Source organism: Eublepharis macularius, chromosome 14 (assembly GCF_028583425.1).
Source record: "Eublepharis macularius isolate TG4126 chromosome 14, MPM_Emac_v1.0, whole genome shotgun sequence".
NCBI lineage: Eukaryota > Metazoa > Chordata > Lepidosauria > Squamata > Eublepharidae > Eublepharis > Eublepharis macularius.
The window spans coordinates 37,764,064-37,779,682 of record NC_072803.1 but is presented as its reverse complement, the minus strand read 5'-3'; positions in this window follow the sequence as shown (position 1 = coordinate 37,779,682).

The window sequence follows — 15,619 nt, the reverse complement described above, 5'->3', positions numbered from 1 at the left end:
GAAGAAATTCCTGGCAGAGTGGTTCCTCAGTGGAAAGGGCTTCCTCAGGAGGTGGTGGGCTCTCCTTCCTTGGAGGTATTTAAGAAGAGGTTAGATGGCCACCTGATAGCAATGATGTTTCTATGACTCAATATGACTGTACACAAATTGGGAGAAGGAGGCCATAAAGAGATGAGCTGTTGCAAAGCTCTTGTGGCCCCTTTTTACATGCTCAGGGTAATGCCGATCACCACTTTAGGATCAAGAAGGAATTTTTCTCCAGGCCAAATCAGCTGGGGATCTTGGATGTTTTTTGCCTTCCTCTGGGCATAGAGCAAGGCTTATTGGGGGAGGTGAGAGGGGATAGCTGTGAAATTCCTGCGTTGTGCAGGGGGCTGGACTAGATGGCCCTTGGGATCCCTTCTAACTCTGTATTTCTATGATGATGGGGAGCTTTCACAGACACAAAGGGGCTGTGTGAAAGGGCCCAGTAGACCAAAAAAATGGGGAGGAGGAACACTGTGGCCTTTCTTGAAGACTCCCTTCTTCACTCCCTTCTCTTTTACTTCCCTCTGATCTGCTTTACTACTTTTCTCGCAGCCCTTTTAAAAAGAGCATTTGTAATGCAGCTTTCAAAAGTGCATTGCCTCATCCAGAGGACAGTTCGCATTGCAAGAGAGAGGCATGAAGCATACACCAAAGAATACCAGCGTCATCCAGAATGATATATTTATTTGTGCATGTCATTTTGTATGGGTTGGCTGTAGTTACTTCCAAACAGATCTTACACAGTTGGCTTGGGTGTTTGCAGAAGAGGATCCAGGGCAAGAAGCTGTCAGGCAGCAATTTATTAAAAGTGATTTACAGGGGATTCCAGAGCATGGAACGTAGAGCAGGGGGGGAGGGAATGTTAGGCTCGTGTAACTGGCCCACCCAGTATGGTCAGTTGCAAACCCAAATCCTTTTACTCATCTAATTGATTTAGTATTTATTAATTTACTATATTTTATCCTACTCTTCCTCCAAGAAACATACAGGGCAACAGGGCAACATACAGCTGTCTCCGCTCCTCCACTTTACCCTCTCAACAACCCTGTGAGGTAGGATATGCTGAAATAGAGTGACTGGCCAAAGGTCACCCAGCAAACTTCCATAGCAGATCAGGGATTTCAGCTTGGGTTTCCCAGAACCTAATCCCACATTCTAGCCGTTATAATGTGCTGCCTATTGTCCAGTTAATTACAGGAAAACTCCAAGACGCGTGGAGAGAGATAAAGAGCACCCAACACAAAAATGAAGCCCCTCCCATAGAGGAGGAAAAATAGCTCTTGCAGGCTCATTTAAGAGCTATACACATATCTATACATCACCCACCCAATCTCAGTTCCCCACCTGTAAAACAGGAATGCAGCTATTCTTCAAGGAGGAACACAGTGCACCGGGAAATTTCTTTTAAACTTGTATCCTGACTGGCATTGTTAGACATATATTGCTTGTATTCTTTAATACCATTATGTCATATGTTCAGGATTGTTATGGGTTTGGTAGTCAGTTCCACTGGTGTTTGTGGGAAACACACGAGTGTGTAAAGTGCTATCAAGCTGCAGTTGATTTATGGTGACTCCATAGGATTTTCAGGGCAAGAGACATTCAGAGGGGTTTTGCCATTGCCTTCCTCTGTGCAGCAACTTTAGATTTCCTTGGTGGTCTCCCATCCAAGGTCAACCATGCTTAGCTTCTGAGTTCTGATGAGCTCCTGCTCTCTTGGACTACCCAGCTCACCTGTAACCTGCCCCTCGCAAGGAAATGCTAAATGATGCTCCCTGCCGAACTGCAGACAGAAAGCCTCCCTGTTTTAAAGACCATTACCAATCTCCCAGGGCACACGGTTTTTCTCTTCATCCATTCACATTGCCAGGATTCTATATAAGAGAGGCTGAGGGGTACTTTACCCTACGCACATCTAATTCAAGCTTGGCCATACCTGAACTGTTTCATAGCCCAGCCCATTTTAAAAGTATCTAGCCAGATGAGGCGTTATGGAGAACTCAAAAGCTTGCACGCTGTTTTGTGTCATTTGGCTGGTCCTAAGAAAAGATATGTACATGGCTTTTGCTTTGGACCAATGCAGCTACCTGCAACCTAGTGAAACTGTGAGGGTTAAATTCAGGCAGATGGTTTTTGTCTACTTTCCCTAAGGATATGTTTTGTTCTGTTTTAACTTCTCTGTGATACACATTGATAACAGAAACTTGTAGTTTCAAAATACTGCCTGATATTGCCCAGAAGGGAACATGGCTCTGGATGAGCATTATCAAACCATCGTGAACTTATATAACTGCTTTTGTCCTTAGTCAGAAAAGCATTTTGCAAACAGTAATCCAAAACTCACTCGAACCCTGTACACTGTCATCTCTCCACCCTCCTTCTTGAAAAAAATGAGGAAATAAGGGACTGGCAATTGAAATAACTTGCTCAAGTGCCTCATACTGAGTAAAAGGGGAAATGGGGAGATAATAATAATTTCTAAATCTTGGGTTAAAATCAAAACACACCTGCACAGTCGGGAAATCATTTAATTATAACTATTTACTATTTAGCTGAAGCAAAAGGAAAGTCTTTGGTCTTGGCCAAATCACATTTATGCAAATAAAAGCCAAGCATGCCAAGCAGCTAAAATAGATTTTGTTAACTATCTTTCTTTACATGTAAATGATCAATTAATTAACATATTAAAATAAATATTACTAAGCCTGAATAGTGGGCATATTTTTGAGGCTATTAAATTCCAACCAATTAATGTGCATAACAATTAATTCCTTCTTTGGGAAATCCTCTTCATCAGTTTGCCAGAATTATGGGGTTGCCAACTGGCCTGGAGAATAATATCGTGTCCCTTTAATGGTGGTTTAATGTGGGGGAATGGGCAACTAAAGCTTTTTATGACATGGAGGTAAATAACATCACCTGTTAAGTAACATCCCATTAAACCTCTACTAAAGGGATAAGCCTTTTTCTCCAGGGCATTTCGCAACTCTAGAATCAATAGTTATTTACATTGCCATCATCACAGACCCATTTTCATGGGGGTGGGCAGGACAGGTCCAGGGAAGAAATGTATCTTTTAAATAGGCTAACTCATGCACCTTTCAAAGAAAAAATGAATTACTGTTGCCCACTTCTGTGAAAACATATTTCCACATCTCTCTCTCTCTCTCTCTCTCTCTCTCTCTCTCTCTCTCTCTCTCTCTCTTTCTGGCAAGAATAACACTATCAGTGAAATCTTAAGAAGAGTTACTCCAGTCTAAACCCATTGGAATTAATAGGCTTAGACCAGCATAACTCTTCTTAGGATTTCACTGTATGTTACTTTCTTCCCAATAACTAATGTGTACTTGGAATTCTTATTAAATCTGATCCATCTGTGGCATAACAACATGAGAGTGGTTTTCTCCTATTGCCATTACATGCTGCTTTTACCAGTGCATATGGCAAAAGTGCAGCTCTTAATCTTACATAACATAGTAGCAGAAATGAGAAATACTTTTGCCAAAAAAAAGAGGGGGGCAGGAACTTCACATTTCAGTAGAACTAACCTAACAGTACTGCCTAAACCAAAACTATCTGGAACGGATTCAGTTATCCTAGAGTTGCCAACTTTTAAACTGGTCCCTCTAGCTGTCCCTGTAACATCAGTTTGGTCTGCAGCAGTTACTAGGTGATGTTATTTACCTCATGCCATGAAAAACTTCAACTGCTCTTTACCACACATTGAGCATCTTTTAAATGGACAGGACAAAACATTTGTCTCCTGATCAGTTGGCAACCTTAGCTATACCAGATCCAGATTCCAACTGGGAAATATTAATATCCTGGTTTCGTTAGCAGAAACTGCCTCTCCAATGCCTCTTTGCAGGACCCAACTTTATCTGATATATTTAAAATTCCTTTCTTCATATCCTTCAGGAGAGGCAGTGGCTAGAGTAATCAATACAACCCCCCACTGGTCCATGAAGTAAGTCCTTTGTAAACAGATACAGTTATCAGTCCAAAGTGTACCTTAATGGTCCACAGTCCCCAGGCAAAGCAGAGAAATTAGGCTGCACTGAATATTTTAGTTTTATTTCTCCTTTTACTAAACTAAGAAAAACTTTATTGAACTCCTCATTTCTCTTGCAATGTTTTGCTATAAAACTAAGGAGGCATAAAAAGTCCATGTGGTAAGGGGGGGAGGGATGCATGAACTGAATATTCATTCTTCTTGCAATAAGGTTACTTCTGTGTCCAGAAGCTTTCTTGATCCCCTGTTGCAATCAGCACTATCTTTATGTGAGACTGTCTCCAGTTATGTGAAAAAGTTCAGCTGACAGGTGAATTACACTTTTTCCCCCCCAGAATGCTGAAAACTGCATGTGTACCCATGCACATTCCTTTCACAGACACTTAATTTTGCAAGAGGGGTGCAAACACCAACACCTGACTCATTTCTTTTTCCCACAACAAAAGATGCATGGTTACAAGTGAAAACAGTATCCCCTTACCTGACAGAGGATCTCCTGGTCCTTCTCCTCAAAGTCTATTTCAGACATCGTTTCCAGTCTTTTGGAAGCTAGTTTGAGAAATGTGGTGATTGGTCTGATTCCCCCTGGAAAGACCTGCTCAGGATGGTGTCAGTGGAGAGAGTGCACAAACCATCTATGACTCTCACTGAGACAGACTCAGCAACGTCAGGGCTGAGGTCACTGACTGTGCTTGCAGGAGATCAAGACGGGATCCTAGCAGGCAGCAGTTTAATCCTGGAGCTGAGTGGTAAGCAAGGAAGAAAAAACCAATTCATCTCTTTGCTGAAAGAGGAGCTTCTGTGTTTTAAAAGAAGTTCTAGGGCATCATCTTAGAGGTGCTGGGAAGTTCACTGGCAATCCTGCTCTGCTCTAAAGTGTTTGCATGATTTTTTTTTTTTTTGGAAGCTGCATACAGATACTTTGACTGGAGGACAGTAAACAAGAGAGGGACCATGTGATGTACAGGGGTCTCATGTTCAGTCCCTGGTCACTACAGTTAAGACATTCCAGGCAGCAGAGTTGGTTGGGAAATAACTCTGCCCAAGACCCTGCAGAGCTAGAGCCAGTCAGAATAGACAGACAGGGCTAGTTGGACCAGTAAGCTGACTTGGCAGAACTCACCTCCATAAGTTCAAACATATAGTGTTCATTTAGCAAATAACCTATACAGGTTCTGATGTTTAAATATACTGGTATTGTAAAGTTATTAATCAACTTATCACGTGTGCAAACAAGCTTTGTAATGTGATGATATTTACATTTCCCGCTCAGCCTTTGTTACCAAAGTGGAACAATTTTGCTTATCCCGGAATGTGAGCTGGAATGAATGAAGCCAGAACATTGGATGGACTAATTCTTGAGGCCTGTTGGCTTTCAGGTTCCGGTTGGGCTGGGCTGCAGTGGTGTTTCATTTCACAAAGCATTTGTAGATTTAGTTCTGTTATCAGATTATAGTCCTGCTGGAACTAAAATAATATCCAGTACAAGAGACCACTGCATGCTGGTAGTTAAACACAACCACATCCTGATACCATTGTATGCAAACGAGAAAATTCATGGACAATATCTCTTTTAATGGCTAACTGCTAAGTGCAACCTCTGAGTACCATAAATTGGGGGTAGACAACTAAGGGGAGGCAGTCATCTTCCTACTCTGCTTGGAGCTTCCCAGAAGTGCATACTGTTGGGAAAAGAAGGTTGGACTATATGGACTTGGGTCTTACCCAGATCAGCAGTTCATACGTGCAGTTCACTCAAAATAAAACATCTGATATTGATAGCTTCAGGTGGATAGCCATGTTGATCTGTAGCAGAAGAGCAAGATTCAGGTCCAGCAGCAACTTAGAGACCAAATATGGATAGCTATTTTTCTGTCTGCCACTTACTCCTGGGCCTTGTTCTCCCGGGTGTACAATGCCTGGGGGTGGGGGGTTGGCAATCAGGAACCAGCAAAGTCAACCCATTGTAGTCCTGCAGCTTGTAGTGCTGTAGGGATCACTCAGCCTGAATTGCTTCTCCATTTAGCATCCCAGTCCACTCTGACTGTTCTCCATTCCATGACTTAGAGTCTATAATCAGGAGAAGACGTAAAGAAGGGAAACTCCTTCACTGGACCAGCTTCCATTGGCATATCTCACTGGCAAACCTAATGAAGAATTCTGTCTCATTCTAAAATCTGCATATTGTTTATCTCCCAAAGTTGTTCCACAGTTAGTGTTAACAACATTTAGCATTTATATGGCAATTCTAAGTGTTTCCCACCCATTCAGTAATTGTTAAAACAACCTTGTAAGGTAGGACTGTACGCACCAGAGGAGGCCTGGGAGGAGTGGAGAGATAATGGTTTGCCTATTCTTAATGGGGATCATCCTTTTAATAGATGATCCAGTTTACAGGCTTTGAAGTTCACACACCCAGGTCAAAACTACACAGTTTTCCCTTAGGAAGGAGTGGCTGGTGTTTCTGCCATGGAATGGGCTAGATACTGACTCTGCAGCCAAATGTCTGTCATTTGTTTGAAGGATGCTTTGCCAAGTAGATCAATGGCATCTATTGGGCTCTTTCTTTATACTTTCTGCATCCTACTTGGCACGACAATGCAGAAGTTGGTTTCCAGCTCTTTATTCACAAGTTGTAGCTCTTTATTCATGCATCCAACCACAAACATTGAGGATGATGTAAAGGCTCTGCACTCCAAAATAAGGTTTGGACCACCACATATCATACACCCTCACATTCAGGGGACTTTGCCTGCCAAGTGGACCACCGCTGTTTTTCTGCATGCACATTGGCCCAGGGGGCACTCCGCTTTGGAGCTGTTAGCAAAAGAACCTGCAGCAGCACAGGTCCACTTGGATGTCAGAGTCCCCTGAATGTGTAAGGTGTAAGAAGTGTGGTAGTCCAAGCCTTATTTTGGGGGTGCAGAGCTTGTGCAGATCTTTTAAATTATCTTCAGTAGTTTTGGTTGGATTCATGAATAAGGAACTAGTAACTGTGAATAAGGAACAACTTCAGCCCCCTCTTGGCAGGCATAGGAACTCACAGACACCATTTATGCACCCACTTTATCGAGCCTTGATCAGCCCATATAGCTTCTCTTCTAATAGACACGTGGCAGGGGGAATGGAGGGGGGGTGTGCCAGCCACATGTCCATCCATGTGGCTCTTTACGTGCCATGTAAAGCAGATAATCAGCTCTGGATCTCATGTGACTGTAGGCGCCCTTATTCAGAGCTTCCTGTTGTCACCAGCCCCTCCCCAGAATCAAAACGGAGAAGGGTTGGGGAAGGGGGCAGTGCCCTCAGATGGAAGATGCAGCCCGGATGAGGCAGCAGCGATGCCCAGGAGCCCTTCTGCATGCCTGGGTTTCCTAGCAACACATCTGCCCGAGTTCCTTCGCCTTTCATTCACTCTGCTAAGTACGTGATCTGAAGCACACAACCAAGCAATTTCCTTTCCCCTATGCAATGGAATGAGCTGTCAAGAGGTTTAAAGGGAACTGATGGTGATGATGCACTATTAATTCTCTCCAATGGAGATTATATAGATCACTGGCACTGCAGCCAGCAGCCGTAACCCCAGAATAAGTCAGTATCCTGAAATGACCTCTGTTAAAGCAAGCAGGGATGGGTCAGGCTACCTGCTTAATACGCAGGAAATCGAAGTAATAATATCTGCAGGAGTGACCAGAATAGACCCATGGAAGTACAAAAGTATGCAAGGTTAGTCCAGGAAAAGCTCTCCAACTTTTTAAACATCAATAGGACAGTTTGTTCTAAGGTGGGCCATTTCAAGAGAATGGTTGGGAGGGGGTGCTGCCTGAAGAAGAATTTCCGTATGTTTCTCAGAGGGGCTGTAGTTCAATGAGAGAGCACCTGCTTTGCATGCAGAAGATCCCAGGTTCAGTTCCTGGCATCCCCAGTTAAAAGGGTCCCCGGGAATCAGGTGCTGGGAAAGACTCCTGGGAGCTGCTGCCAGGCAGAGCAAAGAGTACTGAGCTAGACAGAACAAAGGCCTGACTCAGTATAAAGCAATTGCATGTGTTCACAAGAACAAGATTTATCCAGTTTACTGGATAAACTGGAAGCGAGCAAAATGATGGAAGCTGCTTTGGGTCCCCATGGGGGGAAAAGACAGTAAAATAAATCAAACAAGGGCATGCAGAGCAGGTAGCTCATAGAGGTGAGCCTAGCTGCAAAACGTACATCAAGTCGTATGTATGTATATCTTATTCAGATATATTTTAAAATGTGTTTATTTCATCTTCATAAACATATAATATGTAAGAGCATGAAAATGCTGAATTAGAATTCAATGAGTAATTCAATACTATCTTCCTACTAGGACTAAGTGAATACTTGAGATTTGTAATTCACTACAACTGTTAAATATTTTAGCTAATGCAGAGACCTCCCAGCCTGATAACTGAGACATGGGACTTCTGATTCCCTATGGCCATTAAATTTCTCCACTAAACCTGTGATTCCTCACCCTTTTACAGGTAACAGCTAGTTCTAAAGGTCTCAATTTTTTCTTGATTCTATTTGGATTTTGCATATCACTTTTCAAGTTAGTCTTTAACAGGGCTTTTTTTCTGGGAAAAGAGGTGGTGGAATTCAGTGGGTTGCCCTCGGAGAAAATGGTCACATGGCTGGTGGACTCGCCCCCGATCTCCAGACAGAGGGGAGTTGAGATTGTCCAGCACGGAGGACAATCTCAACTCCCCTCTGTCTGGAGATCAGGGGGCGGGGCCACCAGCCATGTGACCATTTTTAAGAGGTTCCAGAACTCCATTCCACCGTGTTCCAGATGAAAAAAAGCCCTGGTCTTTAAGCTGCCACCTGACAGACTACTGCATAAGATCAATATGACAGTAAATCTAACACAGGACATTGTTTTCTATTAAATAAATGTCTTGGATTAATATCACTGCAGTTAATATTTTTAGAAGAAAAAGAGAGGAAAAGAAAGAAAAAGGGGAGGAGACAAAAAGAGAAGATGGTTAAGAGGAATAAGGGGCATGACACTGTGTTTCTAGTTACAATTTTGGTCTGCCATGTTAAACAAATTATGTTACTTCAGAAAGTTTTATAATACAAAAGCTTCTTGGTAAATTCACCAAATGTCAAGAAAATGTCTTGAAACCTAATGTTTGATTAGTGTGTGGAATTAGGGAGCCAGTCACACAAATAGGTGTTCCTAAGGAGTAACTCCATGCAGTTGCAGTATGGGAACAGGATCTCAGCAGTATTTGCCCTCACAAAACGGTGCCCTTGGCCAGTCCCCAAAAACCTCTTACGTGCAGAAGGCATCCCTCCATTAATGAGGTGGAATAGAAAACAAAGTTACTTAAGAACTTTTTATTGCCATTTAATCTGTGTGCGCGTTGTAATAGGCATTATTTCCTTATAATCACACCATAACTACTGGAGAGCAGGAGTTCTAATCTAATCAGACAATAGTGCCAATGAAGCCAACATGTAATAAATTTAATACTAATAATAAATAATAATCATAAACCAGAAGAGTGAAGGGTATGAGCAGAGTTCTACCTTTTTAAGACCATTGACTCCAGTGGACTTAGAAGGATATAATTCTGTTTAGGATTGCAAACCAGAGAGACAGTGCAGGCAATTAGTGTAGATGCAACCCTGGGGGGCTTGATTGTCCAGGGCTAAGAGATCATGGGCTAGCTGGAGAAGGGTGTGTAGCTCCGATGGCACTTCCCCCAGGCCTTCGCCTCTCCCGTAGGAAACAAAAAACTCAATTTCTCTACATTACATTTGTCTGAGAAATGAATCCATTTGTTGTCCCTCCCTGGAATTATGTCCCCCTCCTCTTCCTCTCTCCTCCTCCCTTGTTCAGGGAAAGACTATGGCTTAGCGGTTGAGCATCTGCTTGGCATGCAGAAGGTCCCAAGTTCAATCCCCAGCAGCTCCCATCCTTTAAAAAAGGATCAGGTCATAGGTGATGTGATGGAAGACTTCGGAGAGCCACTGCCAGTCTGAGTAGACAATACTCACCTTGAAGGACCAACAGTCTGATTCGGTGTAAGGCACCTTCATGTGTGTGAGCGCCCTCTCCAGTCCCCGCGCTGCGCCCGCCTTCCGCCGTAGCTTCCCCGTAGAGGGCGGCTCCCTCGGCCTCAGATATGGGTGAGCAGTGGGGGTTTAAGGCACCTGGCTTCCACCGTCTCTCCCTGCTGAGCTCTGGCTTGTCCGTTCGCCCTCTCTCTCTCTCCGCTCGCTACCAGTCGCTCCAGCCACTTCCTCCTCGGCGTCCTTGGGAGCTGCCCTCTTGTAGCTTCCTCCCCACCACCTCCACCAATCCTGCCATCCCCCACCTTTCCGTGCTCCCCCTAGCAGCCCTGGTTCGTCCCCCCCCCTGCCTGCCACCCCCTGAGGCCAATCCCGTTGGACCTCCCCGCCTGCCGGTTCCCGCCTCTGCTCGGGCTCAGGTGCAGCCGTTTGCGCCGGCTGCCCCGGTGCTGGCTCCCTCGTTGCGGCCAGCGTCTTCGCCACGGTCCCCTCCGCCGCCGCAGCCAGTCCCTTCACGGCGGCTGGCTTCCCCTTCTTCGTGGCCGGCATCCTCGTCCCGGCCCTCCGGCCAGCCGCCGCCGTCGTGCCGCCGGCCTTCGGTGGCCAGGTAAGGGGGTGGGGGTCGGGGGGCCCTGGAGGAGGAGGAGGGCGCTCCTCCCGGCTGGAGGGTGGCACCCCCGCCCCCGGGGCCGAGTCCGGCTGTGCCGGACACACCCCCCCCCAGGAAGTTGGCGGCGGATCGGTCGGTAGGTCCTCGAACATTTGGGACATGTAGTCCGCATTCCCGTGGAGGCGGCCAGGTCGGTGACGGAGGGTGAAGCTGAAAGGAAGGAGTGAGAGATACCATCATAAGATACGGGGATTGTGTTCCTTCATCCGGGCCATCCACAGGAGGGGGGCGTGGTCTGTGACAAGGGTGAAGGGGTTGTGCGCCAGGTAGAACTGTAGGGCCCCGACGGCCCACTTGACAGCCAGGGCCTCCTTTTCCACGGTGGCGTACCGGGTCTCGGCGGGCTGCAGCTTACGGCTGATAAAGAGGACTGGCCGCTCTTGTCCCCCCGTTTCCTGAGACAGCACGGCGCCGAGTCCTACGGCTAATGCGTCCGTGTGGACTATGAAGGGTTGTGAGAAGTCCGGGTTGTGGAGCACGGGGCCCCGGGATAGGGCCTCCCGTAGCGACCCGAAGGCCTCCTCCCGTTCGGGCGTCCACCGGATCTGCGAGGGCTGGTCTTTCCTCTAGCAGTCAGAGAGCGGGCCGGCCCGTGTGGCGAAGTGGGGGATGAATTTACCGTAGTAGCCCACCAGGCCTAGGAACCGTCTCATCTGCCGCTTGGTCCGGGGCCGCGGGGTCTGTTCCAGGGCGGTCACCTTGTCGGGCACAGGCCGGAGCACTCCCCGCCCCACCCGGTACCCTAGGTAGGTGAGCTCGCGGAAGCCCAGGCGGCTTTTCCTTGGGTTGGCTTTCAGCCCCGCGTCGGACAGTGCCCGGAGAACCTGGTCCAGGTGATTGAGGTGGGAGGGCCAGTCGGCGCTGAAGACGATAATGTCGTCGATGTAAGCCCGGGCAAACGGCTGGCAGTGGGTCAGGGCTTGGTCGACCAGTCGTTGGAAAGTAGCGGCCGCCCCGTGCAGGCCGAATGGCATGACCCGGAACTGATAGAGCCCTTGGGGGGTTGCGAAGGCCGTCTTCTCCTTGTCCTCCCGGGCCATGGGGACCTGCCAATAGCCCTTCGTGAGGTCGAGCGCGGAGATAAAGCGGGCCTCGCCCAGCTGGTCTATCAAGAGGTCCGCCCTGGGCATCGGGTAGGCGTCGAACTTGGCCAGGGTATTCACCTGACGGTAGTCTACGCAGAACCTGACAGACCCATCAGGCTTGGGCACGAGAACGATGGGGCTGTGCCAGGCACTCCGGGAGGGCTCGATAACGCCGAGCTGGAGCATGTCCTGAACTTCCTTGGTCACTACTTCCCAGCGCTTTAGGGGCAGGGGCCGCCAGGGGGCCCGGGCCACGGCCCCTGGCGGGGGTGTCGATTCGGTGCGTGAGCACGGCCGTGCGCCCGGGTCGTTGGGAGAAGACGCTGGGGTGTCGCCCGATCACCTGCAGGACCTGCTGGCGCTGTTGCTCCGTGAGTTCGGCGTCCAGCAGGGGTAGCGGCGCGGCCTCCCCCTCTAGGCACCAGGGCAGCTCCCCTTCAGGGAGCTCCAACGGCTCCTCGGAAAGCGCGCAGCCACTGGTGGTCGGGCCCTCATGCCAGGCCTTCAGGTCATTCACATGAAGTCGCTTGCGGTGACGGCGTAGGGCCCCGCACTGCACCTTGTACGACAGGGGTCCGAGGGTCTGCGTCACCGTGAAAGGTCCCTGCCAGGGGTCACCCGGGCCGGGCCCCATCACCCGGCGGTTCACAAGGACCCGGTCCCCTTCTTGGAAAGTCCGGAGGCGGGTGCCCCGGTCGTAGTAGGCCTTCTGGGCAGACTGGGCGGCCTCCAGGTTCCGGCCTGCTTCGTCGCGGCCTTCTCCAGCCGCTCCCGGAGGTCTTGGACGTAGGCCGGCACAGGGAGTGGTTCGGTGGGGGTCCGAGAACCCCATTGTTCTTCCACCAGCTCCAGGATCCCCCGCGGCTTCCGTCCATAGAGAAGCTCGAACGGGGAGAAGCCCAGGGAGGCCTGGGGGGTCTCACGGACGGCGAACAACAGGGGGTCCACGAACAGGTCCCACTGTGTGGGCTTCTCATGGGCCACCCTCTTCAGCATGGCCTTCAACGTTTGGTTGAAGCGTTCCACCAAGCCATCCGTCTGGGGGTGGTACACGCTGGTGAATATGTGACGCATAACCAGTGTACGACACAGCTGACTCGTGAGCTTAGCCGTGAAGGGCTTCCCGCAGTCGGTGAGGATTTCCCGGGGTAACCCCACCTGGGCGAAGAACCGGATCAACGCTCTTGCCACCCCCGGGGCCTTCATGTCACGCATCGGGATGGCTTCAGGGTATCGGGTGGCGTAGTCGAGGAGGACCAGCAGATACCGGGCTCCTCGGGCGGTGCGGGGTAAGGGTCCCACAAAGTCCATGCCCACCCTTTCAAACGGTTCCCGCATCACCGGCAAAGGGGCGAGGGGTGCCCTCGGCGGGCCTCGTACTGCTGTCCGCTGGCAAAGGGGACAGGCCTTACAGTGCCTTCGGGCGTCGCTGGACAGGGTCGGCCAGAAGAACAACGCGGCGGCTCGGGCGACTGTCTTCTGGGCCCCTTGATGCCCGGCCCAGGGATGGTCGTGGGCCGCTTCCAACACCTTCTGCCGGTAGGCCGTCGGGACCAATAGCTGCCGCACTTCCCCCGTCCATCCTCGCACCAGCCGGAACCACAGCCCCCGCTCCTGGACTATCTGTGGCCAGCGGCCCGCCCGTCGGGCGTCTACCGTCACTCCCTCACTTACCACCACATGGCGCCGCAGGGACTCTAGCGAGACATCGGCAGTCTGGGCTCCAGCGAACTGGGGGTCGGCCTCCCACTCGGCTTGCAGGCCCGGGGCATCGGGGCCCTCGTCGGGGTTGCCGGGCGGTCCCCGTTCCTCTCCAATCAGCGCCTCCTGCGTGGGCGGCGGGGGGTCATTGATCCAGGGCCGCAGGGCCTCGGCAAAGTGAGCGGCGTCCCGGCCTAGGAGGACCGGAAAGGGCAGAGCCCGGACGCGGGCGAGTTCGGTGAGCCGAGTACTCCCAGCGTACTCCACGGGCACCCAGATGACGGGACACTCCTCCACGTGGTTGTGGAAGCAGGCTATGACGGCCCGGCGTATGACCGGGAGGTCCGCGGGTAACAGGTGCGAGCGGACCATGGAAATGGAGCTCCCGCTATCCAGAAGGGCCGTCAGCCTTCGTCCGGCGAGCGTTACCATGGCCACGAGCGGGGGTGGGCGAGGGGCCCGGGACGTCACTTGCATGGTGGTGTCCCAGCCCCAGTCACACTCCATAACGGGGCAGTCCCTCTTCCAATGCCCCCACTGCCCGCACGTGAAGCACGGCCCCCGCCCGGGGTCCTCCTTGCCCGGGCCTGCCGGGTCCCCCCTGCCGGGGTTACGGGTTGGCCCGGGGTTGGGGCCCCTAGGGCCGGCGAGTGCGCCGCCACGCTCCAGCCGGACGGGCCCAGGCCCTGGGGGCCGCGGCCCAGCGCGGGCCCGCCCACCTCGGCCTCCGTCGCTCGGACCCGCCGGGGTGGGTTTCCCCGCCTTCGCCTCACTGCTCCCGGCCTCTTGGGGGGAAGCCGCCATGAAATTCTCCCAGAGGGTTGTCGCCTCCTTCAAGTTGGCTGGCCGGCTGCAGGCCACCCAGGCTCGTGCGCGGGGGGGGGGGGATGACCTGGAGGAGCTGTTCCAGGACCACCAGGTCAGCGACTCGCTTGGCCTCCAGGGTGGTTGGCTGCAACCAGCGGTAAGCCATGTCTTTCAGAGAGGCCACTAGGGTGCGCGGCCGGTCCGTGTGGTTGTAGGTCAGGCCGCGGAACTTCTGCCGGTATGTCTCCGGGGTGAGCTCATACCGGTCGAGGATGGCTGCTTTGAGGCGGTCGTAATCGACACTCTCTTCTTTGGCGAGGGCTTTGAGGGCGGCTAGGGCCTCCCCGGTCAGGTAGGGCCCCACGATGAAGGCCCATTGCCCCCGCGGCCACTGGGCTGCCTCTGCGGTGCGCTCAAAGGCGTCCAGGTACGCGTCCACATCATCTTCGGGTCCCAACTTGGCCAGGTGGAAGGGCGGTGGGCGCCCGCCTTGGCCGGGCGCGCCGTCCCCCAGGTTCCCGGGAGCCCGCCCCGCCTCAATGGCCTGGCGGAGGTCCCTCACTAGAGCGGTCTGGGTTTCCCTCTGCTGTTGCGCCAGGGTGGCTTGCGCTTCCCGGTTTTGCTGCGCCACCTCCCTCAACAGCTGGCCCTGGTGCTCGGCGAGCCACTGTCCAAGTTGGGTCAGGTCCATGGCCGCGGCTTCTGTGGCGCCGGGGCCTGACGGCCGGGGGGGGTCAACTTGGAGGGTGGGCGGTCATAGCAGGGACCGGCCGCTCGTCCAGCCCGTAGGCGCCGGAATGCGCGGGAGGGGGCGGCTCACTGCAGGGCTGGGGCCTGCATTCTCCACCACGTTGTGAGCGCCCTCTCCAGTCCCCGCGCTGCGCCCACCTTCCGCCGTAGCTTCCCCGTAGAGGGCGGCTCCCTCGGCCTCAGATATGGGTGAGCGGTGGGGGTTTAAGGCACCCGGCTTCCACCGTCTCTCCCTGCTGAGCTCTGGCTTGCCCGTTCGCCCTCTCTCTCTCTCCGCTCGCTACCAGTCGCTCCAGCCACTTCCTCCTCGGCGTCCTTGGGAGCTGCCCTCATGTAGCTTCCTCCCCACCACCTCCACCAATCCTGCCATCCCCCACCTTTCCGTGCTCCCCCTAGCAGCCCTGGTTCGTCCCCCCCCCTGCCTGCCACCCCCTGGGGCCAATCCTGTTGGACTTCCCCGCCTGCCGGTTCCCGCCTCTGCTCGGGCTCAGGTGCAGCCGTTTGCGCCGGCTGCCCCGGTGCTGGCTC